At 43.7% G+C, this 25035-nt stretch overlaps 1 protein-coding gene across 5 annotated transcripts in view; it reads right to left on the minus strand.

Moving 5' to 3' along the window:
- HIVEP2 (HIVEP zinc finger 2) overlaps positions 1-22821 on the minus strand; it is a 137362-nt gene extending 114541 nt beyond the window's left edge. For 2 of the 5 annotated variants that reach the window (XM_069010539.1, XM_069010538.1), the window contains exon 1: positions 22297-22821. The gene's annotated coding sequence lies outside the window, so the exon portion shown is untranslated. Of the gene's footprint in view, positions 1-4513; positions 4624-11189; positions 11415-19892; positions 20201-22296 lie in introns of those variants that run through there. The other 3 variants (XM_069010541.1, XM_069010540.1, XM_069010543.1) reach the window with 3 other exon arrangements.
- Positions 22822-25035: the final 2214 nt, after the last annotated feature.

Below are 25035 nucleotides of genomic sequence, written 5' to 3' on the forward strand. Positions count from 1 at the left end.
AGGAAAATGCCACCATAAACTTAAAGGTCTACTCCATGCATCTGACGTCATTTCTAGTTCTGATGCAAAGCATTGAAATTCCAAGTGCAAACACATGCATTTAAAGCGGTTTTTCAGATGGAATAAAATATACATTGAAGCAGTGAGCATTATTCTAGTTTTCAGAGTATCTTTGCAAAATGGTTATAAAAAAATAGTCATTACCATTTTGAATCTACTAGAGTGACACATCAGCAGAAGCAAAATATTTTCTTTCTCACTAATGCAACCAGGCACCTTACTGCACGCAGTATGCCAGGAAAATGGACTTGCTGCAGAAGGAATTGAACTGGCACAAGCACAACAGAAAGGATTTTAATCTACGAGCACTGCACCGTGGAAAGCAACTGCACAAGGAAGCATGCTCCATGCAGATAAACCAACTCTTTCATGATGCACTCAAAAAAACAACTGCATTCACAAAGTTAACCTTGCTACAAACATCTCTGAAGTTTGGGGAGGTTCAAAACCAGAGCCTGCCAAGGTAAAGAAAGACAGCACACATATTTTTGCAGGGTGAAACCCATTCTCTACAATGGAGAAAGGTGTTGTATTGGTGCTTTGAAAGAAACATGCGCCATGGCAACACCACTACGGTGTTGAACTTGCCTTGGTGAGACTGCTGGTGCAGTCAACACAATCCCATGGCCAGCCTTGTCTACAACTGAACAAAAGCTTTTGCTTCTCATCCCCATGAACAGTGGAACCATCGTGACTCGTGATCTGCCTCTCCCAAAGCAGTGACAGGTTCACATGGGACTGGCTGAGGAGCAGCAGGACTGCAACAAGCACAGTCATAGGAACCAGGCAAAAGCACTCAAATCCATTCCTGTGACAAGGAGCTAAGACCACACACCCACTCAGGTTACACATTCTACAAATTTCAGTATTACCTAGGGTCCAACTTTACACACACAGCAGCTCCGGGGAGGTAGTGTTGCAGCAACAAAATGTGGAAAAAGGGTGGCCTTTGTATGACGCCAGACACCCTACCCAGGCACGCAGTACAACCAGAGTTAAGAGAAAATAAGCCTGCAATAATGAGAAGGTTTGTTTAAAACTCTCCCGTCTTAATGTATTCTTTATTTGTATCAGTCTTACTGTAAATTTGTTTTGAGTTTTTTTTAAATGCTTCAATCTGCTAAGAAAAGTCTTCTTGCAGATGGACTGGTAATGAAATACAAATAGAATGCTTAATACGAAAAATGTAATGTGCAGCATATTTTTTCCCTTACTTATTTCATCTTAATTTGCACCTGGTCATTTTCATGCTGAGCATCTCATTTGGTTAAATAATTAGTGTAAATTAAATTTCACCTTTTTTTTAACAGGCAAAAATGGTGAAACTGAGTTGGTAATTGTTTGAAGTTTTGCCACAATATGGGAACAACTTGATAACCTGACAACACTTAAGTGCTTGAATTAAAAAGAAACACAAAATCAAGAAAAATGAAACTGTACAGCAACTTGCAGGGCAAAAAATCCCTCTGTGCGGAGCCTTATGACCTGGAATAGTAACCTCTGAAGATCTATTCAAAGATCTCAGGATGTGAGATCCTAAGCAAGCTGCTGCCTGCTCATGCACAGAGATACACCCCCTCCTTGTTCATGCATCAATGACACTTGTGGCAACCAACTTTCATCCATCCAGCAGCCACATGCTTACCCTACTCTGCTCACTCACAGATTTCAACAGAAATTGCACCAGAATCAAGGCCAGCCCAAACCTCCCACAGCACATGGTGAATAATCCTCGCTCCCCGCGGGCACTGATCCGTGGGCTATGCTCATCTGCCATGGCACCATCCTGTGCCTGCACAGCCCAGCTCACCCGCCAGCTCATCCCCCAGCCCACCCCTGGTTGCCCCTCAGCAAAAGCCAGCAGGCACAGGCTCTCACCTGACAAGATAAGGCAGCAGGAAGCCACAACAAGCCTCTCGGCAGCCATGCTCATCTCATCGACTCTACCGAAACACGGGTGGAAACTCCCATGGGTCCCATGATGCTCCCTCTGGCCCTCCTGGCCTTACAAGTCTTGGTTCTTAACAAAGCCACAAGGAGTTCTCATCCAAAAGAGTATGGGAAACTCAAGTAAAGTACACTCAAGTAAAGGACACTTGAACCCCCTAAGTAACCACAACAGAAAAGTGCACCAACAAAAATTTCAATAATTTTATACAATGTCCCTGTAAAATGTTCATCTGCATCAAGTAAATCATGGAGCTGCAAAAAGGACATAACTATTGGTCAGACAAAACTCACTACGGAGTCAGAAGTAATAACTACTGGAGTTGATAGAAACAGAAAGCATTTGATGAATTCTAATTTTGGTTTTTATCATGCAGGTTTAGGAAAACATCTTTCTCCACCTACAAGGTCTTGGTGTCCTCATGTGCCACTATTTAGATTCCCAGCTCTAAGCTTCTGCTGCTGTAACAGTAAAGTGACTACACAAAACTAAGTCAATTCAGTGCAATAAACAAAAATTCTCCAGAAGGCTGAAATTTAAGTTTTCATAAAAAAGCAAGTTTCTTCTGAAGGATGTTGCACTGATGGTCCAAGAGAAATCCTGCATTTGTTTGGACAATAAGGACATACCAAGAGCAACATGGTCCACTTCCCTATAGCACTTTTTCGACATCCCTTGGCCATGACCTGAATGGCCTCCTGTGTGAGAAAATACTTGTTTCCGTCTGTGCTTGTTCATCCCCTTGTCTCTGTGCTGAGGTTATCAGCACGGGTGCTGGCTACAGCAGCAGCTTACAGAGGCAACTGCTTGTCACTGTAACATCTCAGCTGTCACCTGTACCAAGGCGCCATCAGACACTGTGCTCATATGCACACATGGCAGTGTAGAAGACCATTAATATCAGCACTCATTTTTGACCATCTGTTGTTAATAACAATAAAGTTTAAAAATATACGACTTTATAACCCTGTGCCACAGTTTACAGCTGTTTCATTTATAGATAAGACAAAGGAAAAATACAGAATTATTTGGTCAAAATGAGAGGGAGCAGGACAGTCTGAAGGGAAATTCAGGAGCGCTAAACCATTCTTTTCCAAAATAGTCATTATTCCTACTCCTTACCTGAAAAACTGTTATTCTTGCACCTTTATTTCCTGACAGTATTATTATTTAATATTTGTACCCATACCTCTAAAGTAAAAAGTCAGCTCAGGCTTAACAACTCAGCCTGACTGTGAAGATCAAGCCTAAGTAACAGCAGAGAAAAATGTCAAGGAAATATTATTAAAGGAAAAATTAACTTAAAATCAATTGCTGTTATTCTAATACATTCATATAATCACTTTCCATAAACTGGTCATAAAATCTCTTGAGACAGAGGACTGTTGTGTTGCACACATGGCAAATGATACTACAAGGGCATATTAAAAAAAGGAAGGAAAAAGATTTATATAACACTTTACGGGGCAATCACAGCTCATCAAGTTATTTTCTTTTACATGTGTAATCAGGCCCATTTAAGGGAATTTTCCCATTTATTATCCCAGAGGAAAAAGAAGGCAGGGGGTTGGGGTGGGGGGAATTTGGCATCCATGTATACAAAACCCTCCAAGAACTGCTCATGCCTGAGCAAATTCACTCTTCCATCTGTTAAACGTTCCCATCCCAAGACTTTGTTTCAAGACACATCCTCCTAATGAATAGCTGGACCTTGTCTCTACAGCTGGGAGTACCAACACATAGCATTTCATCACAAAACCCGGTCATATCCTATTCCGCAAAAGATTGAGTGCCGTTATTTCTTTGCCTATCTTGCTTTTTCCTGCTCACAAGCGTCTCGCCAGGCATGATTCATGTTACATAACTCCAGCTTGTTAAAAACAACAGTTATGTAGCTAGGTAGTACAAAAGATTAATGAGGTAAAGCCAGAAGTTGCTTATTACAGAACCCAGACAAAAGCTGCTCCTTAAATAGTATGCCTATGCAACATTAAACAAATGAATAAGCCACTGCACCAGCACTGTTTACATTCAAAGTTAATTAAATCTTTCAAAATCAGGATACCATACTCTTGACTACTCAGTGTCTCTTCTCATGCCACAATATGCAAACTCCCTAGTTCACATGAATTTTATTTTTTTAAAAGTGACCCACTCCCCCCGCAATCATTAGAGAATAACAGTTGAATACTGAATCAGTCAATTTCACTCACAAAAATGCTGTATTGCTTTAATATTCTGGATGACTATGCTGAGATAAAATCCTCCTCCCTGAGTCAGCCGCAAAATGCTGGTGTTTTGCAAATAACCATTTTTACTCATATCCCTGCTTTGGTCATGAAGTGTAAAAGCAGCAGCCAGAGAGGGTTAAACAGGCTTCCTGTCAATTCTCTGCAAGAAGCCAGCCTCTGTACTGCAGCAAGGCAAAGAAATCTGTTCAGGCCCTGTATATTCAGCATTATACAGCACTAGTGGGACCATATTCCAGGATCCTTCAATGCCCACCTGACAGTGTGTCCTCTACATTAAGGTAGTGATATGGTCTCCCCAAGGTAAATCATCACCTGACCATCCTGGTCTTTGCAGCTCAGCTGTGTCCAGTGACATGCTCCGTGGAGCAAGGCATTGCCACATAACTATATTCTCTTCTCAGTCACTTCTCCAGGAGGCAAAAAAAAAAAAAAAAAAATAACAAAAAGAAAATTACAAAGCTCATATTTCTGGCATCACCACCACAGCAGAGCAATAGGGAGGCGACCGCCTGCCCTGGGGAGGAGGCAGCAGCAGTGGGGGCCTGTGCAAGCACCAGCTGGCTGCCGAGCCCAGACCTGAAACTAGGTCTCAGCCCACTCGACTGCAGGGGAAGGGAGGGGAAAAAAAAAAAAAGGCAGCAGCACTTTCTCAGAGCAGGAAGAAGGGGAGGCCACGAGCGTTTCCTGTTGTGCAGCTGAAACAAGCAAAGACGTCATTACACTTACGCTCCCTCAGGGTGTCAGCAGATTGAGGGCCAAAGTTCAGTCATTTCCAATGCACTGCAAGGAGGTAGGTTTTGGAGGAGAAACCAGCAGCGGCTTTATTGCTAACAGTGTTCTCTGCACTTGCATAGCAAAACAGCTAAGCAGCGTGTTACCAAGCTCAGCTGCAAAGTATCGTATGTGACTAGAAACAATATTTGCTCAGGAGCCGTGCTGCTCTTGTTTTTCTTGTACAGCTTGTGTAAGAATATTACTGCAATATAGAAGTAGAATAAAGTATTATTACAATATCAAAATGCACTAAGCTTTTTCTGCAGCCCATACTCCTGCAAGCATCTGGAAATCGAGCCTTACATTGCTTTGGATCCCATGAAGTAAAACATGTTTTGTAAATGCATCAGAGGCACAACTCGTGGGTAAAACTCTAGGATTCCTTTGTCAGATATGGCTGACAACCTGGCAGAGTGAACAGAGATGCTCCTTTTCAAATTTGCCTCTGTCTTTCTGAAGCAGGTAAGGTCCCAGCTTAAGGAAAAGGGTGAGGATGCAGGAGTTGGGTAGTGGCACATGGATGTCCAACATTTGGCAACTGACTGTCACCTAGGCTGTCCATCTAAACGTAAGAAGATCAGTATAGCTGGCAAGCACAGAGGGAATCTGGACTGCAGTCCTACCCACCATTACTACCTTCTTAAGTTAAACATTAGAAAGACTTTTTAAATGGAAAGTGTTGTCAATAATCCAAATGAGACCATTTGGGAGGTTTCAGAGTCTCCACCCACCACTGGAAGCTTCAAAGTGCACTCTGAACAATCACCTGTAGGAAATGCTTTGGTTATAGCTGATCCTCTACTGGGGCAGAGGGATGCACAGGCTTACAGTACACTCTCATTCATGAGACACACTCTAGACCCATTTTTGATAGTCTCTGAACAACACGTTAAAACACAATGATAAATACAGTCATTCCACAATAAGCACGTCCCAGCATACACTGAACATGACAGATTGGGTAGCAGTGCTCCACTTGATAGAAGATGTTTTTCAAATAGAGGTACTTAACAAACCTCAGTGAAAAAGGTTACAAGGAGTTTGGAAAATGCTCTTCTGAATTCTCTTCTCATACTACCATCACTGGCTGAAGAGAGTATTTTTGCCTTATTTCTGCAATAACCACCCAGTGGTCACACCGGGAACTGAAGCCAGTCTTTCAGCCCTAGTAATTCAGTGTTACAGAGTTGAAACTCGGGAATCACCAGACTGTATCTTGGATATATTGTAGCTTTCATGGAATATAAGCAGTGTCACTAGCTAACAAAAACTGCTTGTTTTACTAAAAGAAGGTCAAATATAGTATTTTAATTACTTATAAACTAAACAATTTGGATATTCTTTCAAAAACATTATTCTACAAAGCTACGAGCTGGTTTGGTTATTTTCTACCCTTTCACTTAGAGGTAAATTTTTCAAAGATAAATTATCTCTAGGATTCACTGCCCAGGTAGCATGACAAAACCTCTATTGCTTCTTGTTCTGACATTAGCTTGAAGACTTAATCCTGAAGGTTGTCAACCTGGCACTAATAATTGAGACTCTTCTCAATATAAAAAAAATAAGCAGTCTTTGGTGTTGACAATGATTTGCAGTACACAGGCATTAACTGCAGCAAAGACAGTTTGGATTGGCTCAGAGTAGCGTGGTCAGAATCTGGCCCTTAAAACCGTGGTTGCTGTAACAGAATCCAGCCCATATTATACAAAGCAATGGGTACAAGTAGTGACATTCGCCTGAGAGAAGGAAAAAAGGGCTGACACCTTCAAAAGTACTGTAAGAAAGCTTCCACTGTGCACAGCATCCTAAACAACACATAAAAGAGCCATTCGACTGTCTGAAATCTGACCACTTGGTACTGCACTCACTCAGAATAAACTTGGCCAACTATTTTTAGACCCATATCCAAGAATGAAGGAAATGCACCAACAATTTGTACTTCTGACCATACTGAGACAACTGGCGCATGGCACAGCAGCAGCACAGGGCCAGGCTGTGTAACCACCAGGCACCGCCGAGCCGTATCACAACAGGCACTTCCCACACGTCTATGGCTGCCTGTGGCAACACGGTGTCTGCTAAAGAACACAGAATATAACAAGCAACAGCAGTGGATTCACACACCCATCCATGTCCTGAGAGTTAATTTTCATGTAATTACATCTTACTGTTCTATTAGTTGACAAAAATATTAAGCCATCCCTGCCATGGTTTGAGGTGAGAAAGTGCAATACACTCTCTGCAATATCCAAATACAACCCTAATATTTTTAAAAGAACTGCAGCTGTTGTGCTGGGTTTTATTCATTAAAAATTTGAAACTTAAAGAGACAGAAGCAAACTGTGACCTGGTCTCACTGACAATGCCCTTGCTACGCTGATGAAAACACATGCCTTTCCACTCCAAAACAGATATTGGTTGTGGTAGGTACAAATACATATGGAAAACAACCCTTCAAGTTGGCTACTTACAAAATATCTAAAAGTGATCCCCACAAACTCAGTTACACTTTTACCCTTTACAACCCATCCGTGCAATACTTTTGACAAAGCCACTACAGTGTATCACTTGGGAATTCAAATTATGTTCAAGGTTTTTATAATTCTTTCACTTCCATTTGAAGACAAGTGCAAGTGGAAAAGCCACTATCTTGAAATTTTTTGTTGTTGAATCATCACATCACTAAGGGAATTCTCTCAAATGATCCTACAAGCAGATAACTAAAATATCCTGCACCAAAGGCAAACAAAGATGACAAAATCCAAGCTGCCAAAACACCTGATAGAAGGTCATTATTTATCTTCAAAATCTGTGTGGCAAAAAGCATAAGGGGCGGGGGGGGGGGCATGGACGACTTGTTTTTCAATGTGAACTTGGTGTTCAGCGTAAATACAGCAGTACACAGAATGCAGGAGGAGAGTCTGCCCATTGCTGATGGGCATGATCCAACCACCAGTGCAGTGGCAGCAATTAGAAATTCCCAAAGTATTCCCCATCATTTTGTCTTCTCATTTACTGCACTCAGCTGCCCCGTGCCATGCTCTCCTGCCCCAGGAGGACACTGCCACCAGCACTGGTCTCTCATGCCAGGTACCTAAGGGGGTCCTCAGGCACGGGGACGAGCAGCCTCCCATCCAGAAGGTACTGAGAAAATTCCACATTGCCAAGAGTAATGTTCTGATGATAGGGTAAGGATTGGGTTTAGGATGAAAACATTAAACTTGAAATGGGATGATCCCATGTGGTGCAGATGTGTGAGAGTGTCCGTAGAGACGTAGTGTGGGAGTGTATATGTGTCTGTGGGCGTGTCTATATGTATTTATATACATACACTTGGGCACGTGTGAGTGTATAGATACAAAATAATATAGAGACATCGAGATGTATAGTAATATATATATTCACATTAGCGGTTAATAAATAAAAGTGATTTGGCTAAGCAGTACCAAACCCCTGTGATTGCAACTATCTTTTGTAAGTAATGGCTTATGGAGATTCTTTAGGGAAAACACATTAAGTCCTGGAAGCTAAGTGAGGGAAAAGGAAACCCTTATTTTGTGGCTCCTCAAGTATTTATATTTTATTTCAAATGTCTAATCAAGACAAAGCAGATCTGAAACCCATGTATAAGAACCTGAAGTTTTCAACAATAGGTAACCTAATTTCTAGAAACCAAAAGCAATTGCTAAAATACTTATTTAAACTGCTTTCATGGAAACAAAAAGAAAACACTTTAAAAATGTTAAAAATATTAAATCAACTTGACTGCTCCTGTACCTCATGAATTCAACAAGATCCTAGGCAACAATAATATTTAGAATAAATATTTTTCGTATGGGAATAGCATTTAGACTCAAATTGACCAGATGATATCAATTAAAAAAACAAAGATTAGATACAGAAAACACATCTACTGACTTAAAAACTAAATCTACTTCAGTGAGTACATTATTTAAGAAGATATTGACTTTTTGTTTTAAAGATCTTCTCACTTTTAAGGGAAAAATGCTTTTTTCCCCTTGCAGTATTTTGAACTAATTTCAATCCAAATGATGAAAATCTGTTCACTAAAACTTCAGAGGGCACACTCTACTCAGTGTAAAATACTGCACTCACACACAAATATAATGTTGAATATATCCAAGGCAAATCCAGTACTGATTCCAAGTTCAGCACTTGCCCTATATGCACACCTTAAAAAAAGAAAGGAAGATGAAGAGCGACATAAATAAATACAAACCAGTGATACAAAAATACAGTAACTTTCTACGCAATATACCATCTGTTCCTCCAGAAAAGCATGCTGCATCAAGCCACAGGGGCTACAGCTATGAAAAGCCCCTGTAGAAGAGCCAAGTTCTGTAATGAGCAGTTTCAGAAGCTGTGGAAAACTGTACCAGCCACCACAGTAAGGAGGCAGCCTGTGACACGCTCAGTGGGAATTGCTGTCCCCCCAGGCTGTGGGCTGGGGTTACCCGAGAAGCCACAACATCCTCAGAGAGATCCCCAAATCTTGCAGACCCGGGGTCAGAGGTTTACAGCGTACCAGGAAAGCTGGGCCACACTGCAGAGCAAGTGCTAGTTGTTAGAGGATGTGGTGTTTTGCCATGACTTTTTACGGGAAAGTTTTGTCTCCAGAGTTATAGACACAGCAAACTGGATTTCCCCAACTACACCACAGACCACACCTCCACTCCTGCTGCTCCCTTCTCTTGTACTGTGGATCTAGGATCGGAAGACAGAAGTAGTTTCCACAACATGGGAATAGGCACCCTAGTACGCCTGCTGCCCCTGAGGCACATGAAAAGTAGGAGCTGCTGCTGCACGCCAGATGCTTGCTCACCGTTTTGTGCCTTACAGCAAATGAAGTGAGCGTCTTCCAGCCACTTGGGCAAAGAGGCAGACCCAGATCAAAGAACTACTAAGGGGTGCTCTGTTATGGTTAAGAAGGCCAAGCAAGGTGTGCAGCCCTCTCCTTCCAGCTGGCAAAGTCTCAGGTACTCAGGATTATGTAGTAAGAATTTCCTTCTGCCGCTTCTATTGTTATTCATTACCTGCATGTTAAACTCAGGCTTTAGGGCGGGGTCTGAGTTTGGTAAACCATGCTTGTGAAGTATTTGCTTGTGCTCCCCATCACCATCCCCAGAACAAATGACGGAATCGCAGAACCCTGGGCAATTAGGAGACCATACCTGGACTGGAGGGAATTCATGAGCCAACACATTATCACAGCTCTCATTAATAAAATAATAAACTCTGCAATTACAGTGGGTTGTACACATACCTTAGGGTATGCAATAGGCACAAATCTAGAAATGGAGTATTTCCAACAACCAACAACTTAAACAGGCAAGGATCCTTATCAAACAATTAGGTTACTCAAGAACTACTCCAATAACTGGTCCTTTTTGCCCAGGGTTATGCATTCTAGAATCATGTCATAAGCTTTCGTTGAACTAGGCTTTTTCCTCTTCCTTTATTTTGTTTGTACTATTTAAAAAAAAAAAAAAAGTGCTCATCTCTCCTCTAATCCACCCATCAGATGAGGTGCAAGATTTTTTTAAAAAATTACATCCAAAAATGGGGAATTACGAAGAAAAACTCCATTATCAGGGATAACCCAATTCAGTTTGGCACTACTGGGCTACAGATGGAGAAGTAGATACATAGGACAGGTAGATTACACCAGAATGAAACATCACAGCAGAACCATGCAAACCTTTTGTATATATTGTTTTATCTTTCTTTTTATGCTGAACTATACTGGAACCAGGAAAAAAAACCAAAAAACCTGTGAAATGATGCCACTTGAAATAAGCAGGCATCAGACCTCATTAAAAAAAAATAAAAAAGGACATCATACACAAACTGAAATTAAATGCAAGTTTCTCACATCTTAGTAATTCCAAAACCAAATAATGGGATTTCACATTTCACAGCATGCAGGACAAGTAAGATACAGCCTTGGCTCCAAGCAAGTTCCTTTTTCAGCTGGGTTATAACTACAAATAATAACAAAAAAAAAGCTAAAACCACTGCTCTAAGCCACTGTCAGTTGCAACACTTGCACCCAACACTTCATATCCTTTATATTCAAATCGCAATGAAAGCACCTTAGGGTACATAATGTATCTTTTTTTTTTTTTCTAAATTACCTTATACCATCTGGCAATGTAAAGATCATTTCTGTTGAGAATGCCTTTTGTTGTAGGTCTTCTCTGCCTGAAGTATCCAGAGGCTGTTTCCATGTAGACATTTTTTTCCAACATTCTCACCTATATTCAGTGAAAAGCAAACCTCGCATGCTGAAGCTTTCCATTTATAGGCTGAGACAGTCATGAGGAGCACTATTTCAGCAGAGCAAGTCCTATCTACAGCTGATGGCAAAATCCTGGCCTCATGAAAAAAAAAGAAAAATAATCAAAATCAATAACAACTTCCCATTCTGCACTTTTATTGGCCAGGACACAATCCAAAATGACAGAATTTTCATTATATTCACAAGAGACGAGGCAGTTCACATGGTGTCATAAGCTGTGCCAGGCACAGTTAGGTGTCATCTTCTCAGATGTGGGGCACTGATTAGAAAACTGTGAGATGAGGGGAAGATGGTTTTTGTTGGCTCCAGAGAAAGTGAAGGTCCAGCAACAAGATCCATGTTGGCACAATGCAAGTGCCTTTTAGGATAGCTTTTGTTTCCATCATCTATTTGCACAGGTAGTCTGCTCATGGATTGACTTTTCTGGTCATTTCCCTACAACCATAAGAGCTGGCAGCACTAGTTCAGCCGTAGTGTGGAGGTGGGTGTCCCACCAGCGGAGCAATGCTCAGTGAGCACCATGCACAAGGTGAATGTCAGGCACCATCGATGATGACAGGGTGTTGGGAATGACCCTTTCACCTCCTGAGCAGACTGAGAGTGATGTGACTATGTCCTTCTGAAACATGAGGATGTAAAAGGAATTCAAAGTGCTTCAGCTTAAAGGCAAACATCTTCATGGTCCAACAAGATGTGACCTTGGCTGAGTCAGTCACAGGCAGCTAAATGGGCCAGGCTCACTTACTGATCCTGCAGCATCCTCCTAGCAGCAGAGCACCAGGAACAGTGGATAACATTTTAGAAAGATACCCTGGGCAGATTCGGATACACGCTCACCAAAGGGAGACCACAGCAGGTCATCACTGAGAACTAATAAGATTTTTATCTATTCAACAAAATGTGGCTGTGTATATGCATCTATATAGACACCTGTGAAATAAATGCTAAAAGTCACACATAAATAATTCAAACAAATGTATTTATTTTAAATATTTTCTTTGATAGTTAAACAAATAGAAGTTGAACCTACATGGTAATCTAGGACAAATCTTCCTCCCAGTGACAAACAACCCAGACCTCCAACCATGGGCTCTCATGAAATTATTCCAGGTATATTGTACTATGAAGGCGACAGAACATGACTAAAGGTAAAAGCTACAATCACATGTATGTACATAAGTCTAGATGTATATACTTAAACATGCATTCCTAAATATTTCTTCACACAATGTGGCAAACCCCCTTCATTTTCTGCGGTAATATGTTCATTTTTATGGGAAAACATCAAAGCAGGAGCCAAAAAAATGCATTTTTGGCAGAGATAAAAGGACATGTATAATCCCATCACCTGCATCTGACAGTGTCTGAATTAGGCAATGAAACTGAAACACCACTCTCTGTTTTCTAGTGCATGAATCTGTAAATTGCCATCAAAGACAAACGTATTTATTACACTTTTGGCTCGCCAGACAACCCACTTGACTGAGAAAGAGAGAGTCAAAATTAGTTTCATTTATTCCCCTGGTTGCTAGTTAAGTGGGTCGAACTATTGACCGGGATGAAATGATACTGCAAATAAATTAAATCAAAACTGTGCATAAGCAAATATAAAAATAAATACCTTCAAGCACTGAGCAAGATAAGAAGCATCATATTCTGTGTGCAAGCTATCTGTGGAGATGTCAAAGTTAGAAGTTGGAAGTTAGAGGATGTTACCACTGTATCCTTGAATGTATCTTCTGTAGAATCTTAGTTACTCATCAACACATGCTTGTACGACTTGAGACTGGACAGGGATTCTAAAGAATGTATTACTAAAATTCTGTAGGTTGGGGACAACATTAGAGGGAGACTTGATCTGAGAAAAATAACTTCCTGTAGGCAATTACAATCCGCTGTCAGTCACATTCAAGCCTCCCCTCCTCATCTTCTTGATATTCCCTTCTAAGCCTCATCCTCAACCAGCATACAACCAAATTTGCGTATTTAACATCCCAGTTTTCTTCTTTAATTAATAACATAGTGACTGAGAAAGAAAATTTAAAGATTTCTCTCATATTCACTCCATTTGTGAAAAATTACTGCACTGAAGTTTTGGAGAGGTGCTCATAAAGGAACTCCATCGTCCCTCCATGTCCTTCTCTTTCCTGCCATGCAGAGGCTCATCTGGGGAGCAAGGGAAGGAAAGTCAGGGTACATCTACTGCAAGCTATTTCACTGTTCCTGCAGAAGAATGAGCAAAGACCCCAGACACACCACTATAAAGCATCACACAGAGGACACAGACCAAAACTAAAGCAAAGGTTCTTCCTGTACTCTCATCTTTTCCAAGTGAATTGCCTTCCCATCATGGAGGGTTCAGGTTTATCAACCTTGGATGAGGAAATCTGTACAACCCAGAAGCAAAACACGCATTTCCAAAGTGACATGTAAACACATTTTGGGCTTGCTCCAAAAGAAAAATTTGGAAGGCCTGATATGCTTCCATTCTCTTCTCCATTACTTCCTCACCTCTCCTTCAAGCCTGTTCATAAAGGTAAGATACAGAGTGATTACATTTTTTCCATGAGGATATCACTAATTTAATAGAATCACTGAACAACCATATGAGGTAAGCTAAAAACAAAGCAGAGAAAATGAATGTACTGTACACCATCCTTTTGCCTCCCAACATTTCACAGACCAAAGTCCTGTCAGACCAAAGAAAGGTGCTGTCATACCACTGCATATCAGTTCCAATTTACAACCTTACTTGTTTAGAATAAAACAGCTGATTCAAAACTGTCCTACTAATTACTCCAAATCATGTAGTACTTTTACTAATGCGTGGCTGACTATGACGTTCTTCACTAATAATTAACATTACTCACTACAGTGAATTAGGTCAAAGATGAGCACAATTTGTGTATTTAATTAGTAATTAAGTAAATCAGAGATTAAAAATATATGACATATCAAATATGACAGATATCTTACTGGACCAACTTCACTGTCCTCTTGATCCCAACATTTTCCACCATACCAACCAACTGCAGAGGTAGCAACACTGCACTTGGTATCACTCTAGCTCTAAAACAAATACCTTTCTGTCAGTTTGTATTTCACTAACAGCATTTCCTCTTAAGTGTATTATACAAACAACTCCTACCCTTACACTTATCACAAATTTCTTCAGATGTATCAGTAACATCTTGCTAAGCCTGTATCAAAATTCAACTGTACCTCACAAATTAAATACATGCAGCTTATGCATTATTTAAGCCTTAAGAAATCAAATATTCTAGCCAAGCAGCATGGTGAAAATATTCACTAACTTTTAAAGGGATTTCGCTACTATTGCAGGACCAAGCACAAAATAATGGAACAGACTGCAAGTTTTGTTTGACACAAATTTACTAAGAATGTTGGAAGAAATTATATTCACATAGCTTTGCAGAGATTTTAAAGCAAAATCTCTTTACTCAAAGAGCCTAGTATCACAGCCTCACCTGGTGATCAAAACAATTATCATATCAAGACAGCATCAAGATGTCCAACTTTATAATCTCATAGTTGATAGTTTAATCTTATTTTTACCAAACTGTAGAAACTGTTATTGACTTACACAGGACAGGGAATTTGGCTGTAGGAGTCTATGAATGTCCTGACAAAGATAAATGCCTTTTTCATTAAAGAACTATTTTACCTCAGACAAATGCACTTAAAAGGCTTTTCATAGGCAGCTTCAGAAATTGCATCCATAAATATAACTGATTTTAAATGGGGAAAAGTCAAAATCGGTCCATCTCTATTGTTACAGAAGACCATGAACTGTACTTGATTTTCTTTTCTAAAACATTAACAAAATAGTTTTAGAAATCGAACTCTCAAGATGAATCAGAGTTTCACAGGTGTCACACAGCTGAACACTGTCAGCGTGCAGAGGTGTCAGTGAACCACGGGCCTGTGCTACACTCTAGGGCATCTCCTTTTCATTGCTAATGCTTGTGCGGAAAGAAGGAAAATCACATCCAGTCCTCACAAAAAATTGACAACAGCTAAGAGCAAATAAAGGTACTATTTTTCAGCCAACTGAACTACTTATTTTAGCTGTCTTTGAAAGACAAGAAATGTAAAACTCCACATACTTCCAGAACTTTTGTAAGCAGACTACACTCAAAATGAACTACACTAACCTAAGAAGACTGCTAATAGATGCCAGCATCTTAACTTTCTGTTGAATACTGACTTTGGTCTAAACTAAATAGTTTTTGCTCTAACCAAATAGTGTCAAGTCTTGTTGTCAAGGAAGGATAACCTCAGTTATTATTTCATACTATTCTTTCTTGACACACTACACATGTTTTGTTTTAATGCAAGCCACAAACACAAAATACATAAATACAGAGATTGGGACATTTATCTTATTTAAACAAACAAAAACACCAATATGCAAGAAAACCCCACTGTCTAATAAGACTAATTTTGATAATCCTGATCCTGTGCCATTAGATTTTTTAAACTTAGAGCTCCTTTCTGCCTAAGCACAGATATTGCTCTATGGAAAAACTGCTCAATAAATAATATTGTTTCAACAAAATTTTCTGATGTTATATCATCTCTTACACTGTGCAGTTAGAATTTCCTTTCAGCTTTTTACACTTCTTTAGCAATACTAGTCTCTGTTGCCACAGAAGTCTAAACCTCACCATAAATTACAGAAAACAACTTGGGATTTTTCTGCTTCATTTTTTATGATTATTTTCTTATGAAGAGGTTCAAACTCTACTTCACTGCATTACTTTTAAAATGTCACCTGACACTGTAATTTCAATTCCCGTTGGCTCCTCTAGTTTTCACTTTTCTATTAAACTGAACTATACATGCAAATTACCTAACTGCTTTTCTTTGTATGGAATTTCCAATGAACTACTACCTGAAAAATAAACTTTCTGTAGCAGTCAAATCTTGAATTTCTCCCATATGACACAACAGCAGTTAAGCCATGCCTTTCAAAAAATAATGTACACCCTTTTTCTCTCCTTTCTGCCAACTTACATAAATGAAGTATTTTAGCCAGAGCTCCAGCAGTTTATTACAACTTACCTAAGTTGCAATTAAGTGAACTTACACGTTTAAGAACAGAAGTATTCTTTACTATTCTTTTTTAGGTGTGCATGATCAAATTTCTTGTATATGAGTTGCATTTTTCAGACTCTTTAAGTGTATTAGGGCAGAACTATCAACTAATAGAAAAAAAAACAAATCAAGAAAATAATTTTCTTTAAAAATGGAGGTGCAGCAAAACAAACCAATGTGTATATGAGGTGGCCAAAAACTCACTACCCACTACATTATTACATTACTTGTGGTTTCCATGTCACATTTAGAAAGAACTTTTCTGCTGAGACCAAGTTTACACTGACAGCGATAGAACGTGCATAAACAAACTCAGAAGAAAGGGATATTATCACTATACAAACTGGTCATATCAGTATAACCATGTACCAGGGGAATTTACATCAGATAATTAAATCCATATTTGTGCACTGTATTACTTCAAGAAAACCACCCAAGTGGTACATTTTTGGGTAGGTATGCCCTGAGACTCCCATCCAGAGAAAGTGGAGTGGAAGGAAAATAGCATGCAAAGGTTTTTGCTTATCCAAGTAAAAGGCGATATCCAGGTTCAAAAAACAGTAAAAGAGACACATCCAGGGCAGAAAAAGGAAATAGGGAAACACAAGCAATATTGTGACCAAAACCAGTGGGGTCCACACTCCGCTGCTGTTACCCTGGCACACAGAGAACAGAGTGACCGTTTTGCAGATGTGAAGAATGTGCCTGAAAGACGAGTGAAAACAAGTCCCCAGAATCCACAATACTTCCTCTGAGCAAGAAGAAGCTCTTATGTTTAGATCACACCAATGATGGCAAGAATTTAATCACAAGACAATAAAAAAAGGCAAGAGATTCCTGACAGACAAAATTGCATGTGGCACTTGAATGTCTTCTTCTTATTCTACATGGGGGATTTTGAAACACTGTGTAAGATTGTTGCCCCTACCCATATCCTCTCACTCCTTTTCCACGCTCATAGCTTCACGAGACAGATTCCTCGGGGACAAACCCTCCTACTACAAATGAGTAGGGAGGGTAAAGCCAATTGTTTAATCCATGAACAAAGCAGAATGGTGAAGTAAGATGTGCATGGTACCTCCCACTTGCTATTTCAATAAAAAGAAAAAAAATTTTAAAAACCCCAGATGTTTCCAGACATTAACATATTCTTTAATTTCTCTAATGATTTCTTAAGGTCCAAATAGGGGCTTGCTACTTGGTTGTCATGGAAAAACTTCTAATATTTCTATTTACAGTAGATTTTTTTCTCTCAGGCTGTCAGACCACCACTTTCACAAGTCCTAATTCCACTAGAGAATGAAAAATATGGCCCGAATGAACTGCTTTTTAACATTTCCTGCTGAAATAGGGGAGTTGTTGCAAGGTCTTATAAAAACTGTTTAAGCAGCAAAAAGAGAAACAAGGCTGTACAAAGCTGCTATTTCCTATCAGAATGCCACAACCAGCTTGAAACTTCCATTGTTCTATGAAAATTCTGTGCTACTTTATTTAAATGCAGCATCCCAAACTACTGATTAAATTTGTGAAATATACTATTGTTCATTTTCAATCTAGCTTTCACTTCCCCTTGCTGTTCCTTCACTTCTTTAGCAACTGCTAGATATTCTCTTGAAGGGAAAACAAAAAAAAACCAACCAACCAACCCCCAAAATCACCCAACCAAACAAAAAAAACCTCCAACAAACAAATAGTTAAACTACAGGAGAAAGCCAAATAACTTTAAAAATATTAAATCTGTAACATATTACTTCAGACATGCTGTTTAAGAAAACTTAAGAAAAAAATAACCTGCCTCTTTAAAAAAAACTTTTAAAACAGTCCTCATAACTTATCAGACCTTTTTCAAATAGTATTTTCAAAGAATAAAAGTATGCAGCCTCTGCACTCAACACTCCTGTTCAACTCCCAAAAGTATTAGCAATTAACTCTTTCTGAAGCCTTTAATCCATAAGATTAATAATAATTATGCACTCCTCCTGCTTGGAGGACCAATAATTTAAAACCACACGCTGACTGTCTGAGATAAAATGGATAGAACATTTTCTCTTTACCCTGTGTGAAGACCATTGACATGAAGAACCAACTTTCATGGGCTTGATTTATGATGGAACCTAAGACAGAGGAAGCCAGTACTCAGCTCTGGCAATTTACCTGCAATTCTTAGGCAGAATCAACTACAAGAAAGTAGTACTTGCTGGAGCTGCACTTACAGAGTTGGATAGATAACTATCAATATAACCAACCACAACTTATTACAAACCCCACCACACTCAAATTTGAAAGATGGCATGCTGTATTTCATAATCCAAGTCACATTACTGTGACTTATACCTTAGTATGACTTGTGTACTCTACAGGAATACTCTTAAATAGCAAGCATTCTTCCCTTTGATGGGTAAGTATTGCAGCATTTCACGAAGCAAACCACTTCTGCCAGGCACACAGCTCCTATATTCCCACTGCCTTACCCAATACAGTTAAATTACAAAAGCAGTAACAGTAACCACCCCTGCCGCTGACCAACAATGATGAGCAGAGGGACATACAAAATGGTACTCATTACTTTCACTTCTGTTTAAATCCAATTCACCTTGCTTCTTTTAAAAACAAGCACCTAAATAGATGAATAAGCAAAGAAGTTTGGCAAAATGCTCAACAATAAATGTCCTACTTTAAAAACATCCAGCTTAGTCACAAACATGTGGATGGGGGTCATAAATTTGCTCATGCAACTGAGTACAGCCAATGGTATTAGAAATAGTTAAAAGTCAAAAAAGAATAGCCTTGTAGGGTGCCACCACATAAACTAAACATGATATACTGCCAAACACTCAAGTAGACACATGTACCATTATTCAGCAAGGACCACATGAATGCATATGGCTCTCTGTTTTGTCTTCATAGTAACAAGAAGGTTTGTAAACAGATCTCACATATGAGGCAATCTAGTCACTTGAGAATCTAAAAATCTGCCTTTATAAAGAAGCATTCTGCGCTGTTGCCACACAATTGGACTTAGATACACAATTAAAAGTCCTCTACGTTTGTGCTTTGGGACAAGTGCTGCTCGATTTTATTCTAATCCATAGCACTGAGGTTTTAACAAGTCACCTCAGTCAGGATGCATAGAACTGCTATGCCCAACAGCCATTAGAAAACAACATCAACACAACAGACTACAATACATTAAAAATGTGGATTGTTCGATCAACAAAAGTAATGACACACTGACTTCGTACTGTATCGCTGCTGCCTTTGCACAGCTGAAAGCCTCAGTAATCTTAAACACATCCACAGATGCCAGCAGTAACTTCTTAAAACTCACATGAAAAAAACCTCTCCGCCTATTCTACAATACTTAACTTTTTGAAAAGTGAGACAAAGAAAAAAAAATAATGGAGTTTCAGATAATCCATACCTGAAGTTTCAGAAACATCTCCTGAGTGGAAGGATCAGGAAAGATTTAACATCTAAGTGTAAATAAATATAACCCCCAGGTTACACTGCATCTATCTAAATATGTCCACGTGCTGCAAATCTAACAGGCAGAGACTCTCCTATCTTTGAAAAACAGATGCACTTTTTCAGCATGTCTGCATATCATCTTCACTATCAAAATACTGAGGATTCCACACTGTGTCCTGACAACCTGAGGATCAAATTCCTCTGGTAGTCAGTGGTAATCCACAACAACAACAGAATTTAAAACTGGACCCACTGAATTTGTACCTCGTTAGACCAGTAGTTCTTTTAATCTAGTAATTACTCTAATTACCCGGTGTCCCCAGAACTCCTGATGATGACCGGAGCCCCCTTGCGCTGGGAGCTGCACGAACACACGCCTCACCCGCAGCTCCGGGAAGCAGAGAAACACAGACCTAGCCAGCAATGTTTCTCTTTTGCCACCCTGACCACTTTGTTTACTTCTTTCGTAATAATTCTCAGTATAAATTCATTAGAAGAAAAAAAATAAAGAAAAAGTAACACCCTTGACTAAACATAAAATGTTTAGTTCCCCCTCTTTTATTTAAGAATGTACAAACCCATACAGGTTTAACATTAAAGCAGGCTTCACTTTAAAATGAGGCAAGGGAAACTATTTAGCTAAATATTTCTGCTGAAACTCGTTAGCATTTCGATTACTTTAACTTTTAAAAGTATTTAAAAATTATTCCCTAAAAAAATCGACTCTTTAGTGTTTGAGCAGAAGTTTCATTTCTGCAACTATCATATCAAAAAAAAAAAAAAACAAAACCAAAAACAAACTCAAAAAAAAAAGTTTGACCATTAGTGCCAACTAATAAGAAAAACAGAACCCTTTTCTGGGAAATTAAGCTCTGAAGAGGTTTATCGTTGTCGCGGGGCGAGCCCCGGCCGCCTGCCCACGGAGACAAGACGTGCTGGCCGGCGGCCGGCCGGGACCCCGGGGCACGCGTGCTGGAGCGGCGGGGCCTCCCGCCGGCTTCCCCACCCGTGCTCCTGGGGACACCCACCACCGGGAGCACGGACATCATCACCCTCCGTCCCCTCCGCCTCATGCTCCCTCTCACGAGGGGAAGGCCGTGCAGCGCCAGCCCCCGGCAGGAAGGTCGGGGCGGGCTGCGGGGCATGACCCGGGATAACCCGGGGCTTTCCCCCCGCCTCCCCCGCGCCACTTGACCCCGACGGCGGGGACACGGCGGGGACGCGGCGGGGCAGCCCGCCGCCCCTCGGCGCGGAGCCGGCGTGCGGTGGTGTATCCTATGCGATATCCTATGCGACAGGCGCGGACGTACCGCTTACATAATCCCCGCCCGCCGCACACGTACCCCGCATTATATAAGGGATCGTGCCCCCGCCGGCCCCCGCGGCAGCCCCGCCGGCGGGCGGGGGGACCGAGGGAGGGAGAGAGGGAGGGACCCGGCGGCGGCCCCGGCCGAGCCCCTCGTTAACCCCCTTCCTGTGGCGTTTACACGTCATGGAACATTCCCGGAACGGGCCAACGTCCCACCCACTTCAGGGAACAGTCACCGCGGCGCAGCGCGCACACGCACTCTCGCACACGCACCCCGGCGCGGTGCCGGGTGTCCCCGCACACACACGCATGCCCCCCGTGTCCGGCACCCCCGCGGGGACGCGCTGGCAGCCGGGGCACATCCCCTCCCTCCCTCTCTGCGCTCCCTCCAGCGCCCTGCCCGCCGCCGCGCAGGGTGGCCCCGGGCGCCCCCCCCCGCCTTGGTGCCCCCCCCATCCGATCCCGGGGCGCCGGAGGCCGCGGTGAGAGCCCCGTCGGGTCGGCCCCCCCGCGGGCGCCTCTCCCCTGCGGTGACCATGCCCATTCCCCGCCGCAGGAGGGGATTACGCAAGGCAGCCTTCTCCTCATCTGCATACACTTACAAGCCGGGTATTCCCCACATTTCCTAACGGCGTGTCACCGACAAAGGCCTGTCCCCGCCGTGTCCCCCTCCTGCGCCGGCTCAGCGGGAAGGGCCGCCGGCCGTGGTGCCCCGGGGACGGTGCCGGTGCCTGCCAGCGCCCGGAGCCACGGCCACAGAGGTGACTTACCGGTCCGGCGGTTTTACAGCCCCGCCGGCTTCCCCCGCCGGCGCCCTCCCGCCGCCTTGCCCTCCATTTACCCCTGCAGCACCGGGCGGCACTCGGAGCGCCGGCCACAGACTCTCCCGCTCAGCCGAGCGCCCTGCCTGCCGCGGCCCGACCCCAGCCCCGCGGCGCCCCGCACCCGAGCCCCGCCGCCCCGGCGCGGCTGTCAGCTGGTGCCGGTGACAGGGGACGAGCGGCGGGCAGGGAGGAGGGGGCTGCCCGCAGCAGCCAGTGCTGCTCACCTGGGAAGTCACCGAGGAGCAAGGAGGGAAGCCCTCCCGGTGCCCTTGTTGTTGTTGTTGCTGCTGCTGCTGATCCCGCCGGGCGCTCGTGTTGCTCCTTTGCTAAGGGCTCGCCCGGAGTGAGGCGGCTCGCGGTGCTTCTTTATATATAAAGACAGACAGAGATATTCCAGCGGCCAAGGGGCGCCCGCTTCACGCGTTTATCTTAAGGCAGGTCATTCCTCTCCCTCTTTTTGGAAAGGCTCATCACCATCTCCCTGACAGTGGCGGAGGGGCTGGTGTTGCACGGGGGAGAGGCGGAGGCCCGGGAGCCGCAGCCCGCCCTGGCCGCGGCGGGAGGGAGCGCTCCGCGCTGCAGGCGGCTCCGCCGGGCTATTCCTGGCACCACTTCCCAGAACAGAAGTTACAGGGCGGCGAGCGCGGAGCGAGCGCGGGGAGCGCGCCGCCCGTGACGTCACCGGGTCCCCCCGCGCGGCGGCGGGAGCGCTCCCGGGCGCGGTGCTGGGCGCTGCCCGCCCTGGGAGCCTGTGCTGGGTGGGAGCCGCGGGAGCTCCGCGCGGGGAGGGCACGCACCGAGGAGGCAGGGCCTCGCAGGGCGAAGCCGCGGCCTCTCCCCGCCGGCGGAGATCGCCGCTCCCCTCCCCCTCCCCGCCGAGGGAACTCCCAGGAGAGCCAGTCCCGGCTTGCCGTGCGCAAGCCGCGCGTCCTCCCGGCCTGAGAATTTCCTCCGAGGACGCGGGATCCTCCTGCCCCCTCCCCTCCCTCCGCTTCCTTTCTCTCCTTCCCCCGGGCCCTCCGCCCCCTCGCTCTCGCCTGGCCGAGATCACGTTATCTGTCACGGAGAACAATACACCGCCGGGGCTCCCCGTGCCGGCCGCCGGCCCCGGCTTCGCAGCCGGGTCTCCCCGGGGCGGGGACCACCCCGACCCTCGCTCACCCCTCAGCACGTAGCCCCGGAGGAGGGGGAGCGCATCAGGCCGGCCCGGCGGGTCCGGAGGGCAGAGGGAGCCCGCCCCGGGCTGTGCCGCAGACACACGCATTTATTACAACACCCGCTCGCCGCCAGCGCCGCGGCCGAGCGGAGCGAAGCGCCGGCCCCAGGAGCGGCCCGCGCCGCCGGGAGGGCGGGCGGGGGACACGGGCGACCGCCGCGCCGCGTAACGGGGCTCGCATCCCCCCGCCGCCGCTCCCGGGGCCGCCCGCGGCCAATGGGGGCCCGCAGCGCCCGGCGGCGGCGGGGCGGGGTTCGGCCAGGCCGGTGCCGGGCCGCTCGCCCGCAGCAGCCCCTGGCCCCGGGGCAGAGGCGCTGCAGGGGGAATACCCTCCCGGCCGGGCGAGGCGGTGCTCGTGCTTCCTGGGAACTTCCCACAGCCCTTCCGCGGTGGTCGGGAACTCACTACCGGTTTTCGGAACCTTCGCCGAAGCAGCCCCCGGCCCTGGTCCCGCACCGACACACGCCCCGGGTCCTGACGCTGACACTGGCTTTGAGTTAGTTAAGCCTGAGTGCGGTTCCGGCGAACAGCGTATTTGTAATCCTGAGATTTGCCACGGCTGCTCGGAGAGTGAAGCTCAACCAGCTGGTTCCCTCTCCCCGTCGCTCCGGCAGCGGGGGGTCCCTTGCCTGGCCTCGGTTGGTTTGGCTTTGCCGTGGCATCGGTGCCCGCTGTGTTTTTGACAGCAGATCTTCACTTACTTTCAGAGCAAATTTTCTTTTGGGGAAGCCATACAGCTGCGTTTACAGGCTACCGTAAGTTGATTGGAAGTGATGCCAACTCGCAGCACCGTCACGGTGACATGGGAAGTCATACTGGCATCTGAGAAAATTCTTTTGACTGCAGTCAAGAAAAAAATCAGCCTTGTGGATGAAAAGGAAAAATTTTATACATAAATCCTGAAAGCAGTGGTTCTTATGTTAGATGCCAGGGTAAATAAAACCATTATTTCATAATTTTAGTAGCTAAGAATCTTAAGTTGTTCCTGCATCTTTTAGGGGATTAATATTATTAATATTATTAATCCCTAATTGTTATTAGGGATTAATAACAATTCAGTGCTCAGAGCCGGCAATACAGGGACATTGAAGGGCATAGAATCTATAAATAAAAATCTTGTCATCCTACTGTGGTCCTTGGGCCCTGTTGACTGCTGATCTCTGAGTCAGATTCATAGTGCTTCATTTTCCTCAATCCAGGACGTGCTGGACAGTCTTGGGATTTCTTGGGGTTTCCCTCAAGTGATATGGGCACAAGATCATGTGACCGTAATTTCATGAAAAATTATGACTTCTTTTACAAAAAAAGCTTGCTGCTACAAGAATGTTCAATAGTAAGAGGGCAGAACAAAGAGTTTTTTCTCCTTGTTAGGTCCATGAGCATCTCTGTCTTTGTTTTCCTGAGTTTGGTGTAAGTGATACCGTCATTCCTGACACCGAGTATTGTTTGACTGGAATTATTCTGTCTGAACAGATGTATTGACTTTGGATTTGTGATCTCTATTTGATGTCATATAGGAGATAGGAGATGGGAGTGCTTAGGATTTGTTTCAAATTGAGGTTTTCCCATCCTGCTGTTTTCTACATCAGCAGAGTTTATCTCTGCCCCCAAATGACGGCTGCCAGTATCTTCCCGTCTGGGACGCTTCAGACTCCTGACCAGCACCCTTGACTTCTTTGTGTATACTCAGCATTGTCATCCTCTCTCCTCTCTCTCGCAAGACTTCAGAAGTTCATTTTTACTGTCA

This window comes from Aphelocoma coerulescens, chromosome 3 (genome assembly GCF_041296385.1).
Source record: "Aphelocoma coerulescens isolate FSJ_1873_10779 chromosome 3, UR_Acoe_1.0, whole genome shotgun sequence".
Taxonomy (NCBI): Eukaryota; Metazoa; Chordata; class Aves; order Passeriformes; family Corvidae; genus Aphelocoma; species Aphelocoma coerulescens.